We start from the raw sequence: 3,452 nt of genomic DNA, 5'->3' as shown, positions 1-3,452 counted from the left end.
TTCCTATAATGTTTCGATATAGTGGTACATGCTTTTAGCCACGGAAAGGATATAAAATGCGTATTTTTTAATGACCCATTGTGAAGGAGTGCAGAACTACATCTTTTATAAGTCTAAGTATCACGAACTTTCCCTTAACGTGAATAAAGTCCCGTCGGATATGAAGCTCGCCTGTCCATCAGTCGCACGGGCACCGGTAGAGCTGAACCGATTCTGCACCAGGATATATTTCCCCGACAGTACGTTTGCACACTCTTAGTTCACCGTTTTAGCTATATATCTTAGCTGTGTTCGAATTTTCTTGATTTTATCTGGACCCAGTTATTATTAGTCAATTATAATTTTGATGAGGATGTTTAATCGCCTATCATTATTTTCCCCTAAGGTATACTCTGTCCCAAGATATCCTTGCTTGATTATTTGATATTTATAAATACCTCATGGTTCAAACGATGTTAATTTGAAAAGTATGAACATTTTCCAAGATTTCTCTTTCGAAACACCCCTCTGGCCTATCAGGTTTCAATCCACGGCTAAAAAAGGGAGTCGACAGGGATTTTGCATTGCAACAGATATCTAACGTTGAAAAAAATTGCGAAGTATTCCGAGTGACTTCCGAACGGATAAAAGATGTCAACATTTTCCATTTAATATACGTCTCCATAAGAAATATCTTTTCAATCCTACAAATTTTCTGAGTGAAAAAGGATAATGTGTCAATGAAGTTATTTTAAGTTTTTTCTTTTTCATCAATTTTATTTGCATTTCATTCACAGGTATGTTCATTTTTTTTAAATCTTCCAAATGTGCTGCCTTTGATATCTTGGGACAGACTATCGAATATTATAATCGTGAATCAGAATTCAAAAACTTGAAGTTTTCTCTATAGGGACGAAGTGGGAAGAAGTAAATATTTCTGTTACAAAATCGCGATTTTTCTCTAAAAAAAATAATACATAAACAATAAGTCTACCTCTATAATATGTACCAGGTTGTTGTTTCCGGCACTTTTTGATCAATTCTAACGAGATTACACATACCTGTTAAAGAAGTACAGTTGAAATCGATTCAAGGAGAAAAAAATCCAAGATTTTTTCATTGACACTTTATCTATTTTTACCGGCGGAAAAATTAACATGAACGAAAACAAATTACGGAGATTTTTGATGAAATTTTTCATTCGGAATTACTCGAGACACCTCACACAACTTTTCAACGCCATCATCCGGATACTTATTCATTTCGTTTGTAATGCAAAATTCCCAGAGACTTTCTTCTTCTTTTTTTGTAAATTGAAACCTGAGGCGGTTTTTTTTGTAGCGATCATTGTAGAAAAAATTACATAACGCTTGTTATGTAATGTTTCTGGAATGTCGCTACCTTCATTTCACGCATGAATCACTAAAAAATGCATTTTATTGTTTAAATATATTGATATTGAATCAATTTAAAAAATCGCCTATTTTCGTAAGTTTGATTTATTTTCTTTATAGTAAAATAAAATATAACTGTAAAATAAAACACGTTTTAACATATGGATAGAAGATTCCGGTAATGAAGTCCTGAAACAAAAGGGAAAATTATACACACAGGCGGTTTTTTCCGCCAAGGGGGAAATTCGGCACTGATTATTTTGCAGTGGGGGGATTATATAGTCGGGCGCTTTTCCCACCAGGGTAATCTAACCGGGATTGGGGGGGGGGTCTATGCCACGATACTGGGACCAATATTAACATTGTAAAACACCAGAATCTAACACTCGCACTCAACAATACTGATTATGAAAAGCCGTGGTCTACATCAAATGATCGAGTTATATTTCTCAATATATACTTAATAGTACTATCGCTCTTTAGCTGTTCTTCCAACAGACCTATTCGAACACGCTTCTTCAAGTTTATCAAAGAATACGTTATTTTATAACTTTCTCGGTGTTTTTATTTTGTCTTTATGGATTAACAGAAAATAATTACAAGCAAGATTAAACCGAATGTGATACATGCTAAGAAAGAGCCCAAAAGAAAAATCGCCATCTCGAACATGCGCCTATAACATGTACCACAACCAATTAATTCTTTAGTTTACCTGAATTTCTTCTTCATGATAGTGCTTCAAATATTATCACCTATTTTATTGTCAATGATACCAGGTAAATGAACAGGTTTCTCTTATATCTTAATTAGAAAAAAAAAGGAAAAAGGAAAAAAAATTATAACCGCATGAATACATTCAGTAAGGTATATCAATTTAGTTATTCGTATCAACGAGTCACAACGAGTCACTGACTGGTTGACGGGGGGGGGGGTGTATATAAATAAACAAGAATGAAGTGTTCAGCAGAGGAATACGTAAAGTGTACGCATGCTAACACGGGTGCTTGAGAAGCAGGATCGACCACCCCCCCCCCCCCCCCCAAGTATCCAGACCCAGAGGCTCTGCCGGCTCCTTTTTTTCATTACGTTATCCTTTTGTGGCATATTTATAAACTAATACAATCACTGCACAAAATTACTATAAAACAAAAAAAAATTTTTTTTTAATCAGACCTTCTTTATAATTATATTTTATATCATATACCCTCTTGGGGAGGGGGTGGGGGATGGAAGCTAAGGGGGGGGGGGGGGTCGGTCCTGTCCTCAAGCATGTGTCCTATGACAATTCTGTAATCTTTTCACGTAAAATACGTAGCAGATTTTTTTTTTTTCATTTTTGGCCAGCATTTTTTTATTTTTAGGTTTACAAACCCGCCGCTCGGTTTTCTGAGTTTTTAGAAAAAAAATAAAATTACAAAAAAGATCTTTTTTTTTCTCCCCGACAGCAAATTTTTCCTAGTAGGAAAAGTGTATCGTCATTGTTATCACAGAGGCATAAAATCTGCTCTTTTTGTGTCATGATAGCCTTAAAATTTCTTACGCATCTTTTTCTCGTGCTACATTCTTCAGAGAAGCTTCTACAAACACTCTGCTGTAAGTTTCATACTTTGAAGTTTTACCGACAGTGTTGACCAGTGGCTAGACGAGATAGTCACACCTCACTGAACATGGCTTCGATAGTTACCTGTGCAGCTGTTTTCAAGTACATCACTGTAAAATGATTCCCTTTCTTTTTGTGTTGAATTGGCATATGTATTCATTGGCTTTTTTAAACATTTATTTTACAGAGAGAGAGAGAGAGAGAGAGAGAGAGATTATAAATTTCTGCAGTAACTATTCTCATGAACACATTTTAAAGTGACCTGCCTAGTGAATTAAAAAAAATCATATTTTGCATATTATTGTTTGTGCATTTTCCGTTATTTTCAATCAAAATTTACCATTTCATAATTCATTGCATAGTTGTACTTTGTACATGGAAATTCAACAGGATAAAATAGTTGCAGTGATTTTATAGAGTCTGTTCACATTCACAATGTTATGTTTGAGTTTTCTCACATATAAACACCCAAACCAATT

This window comes from Crassostrea angulata, chromosome 10 (genome assembly GCF_025612915.1).
Source record: "Crassostrea angulata isolate pt1a10 chromosome 10, ASM2561291v2, whole genome shotgun sequence".
NCBI lineage: Eukaryota > Metazoa > Mollusca > Bivalvia > Ostreida > Ostreidae > Magallana > Magallana angulata.
Note: the sequence above shows the minus strand (reverse complement) of the source record.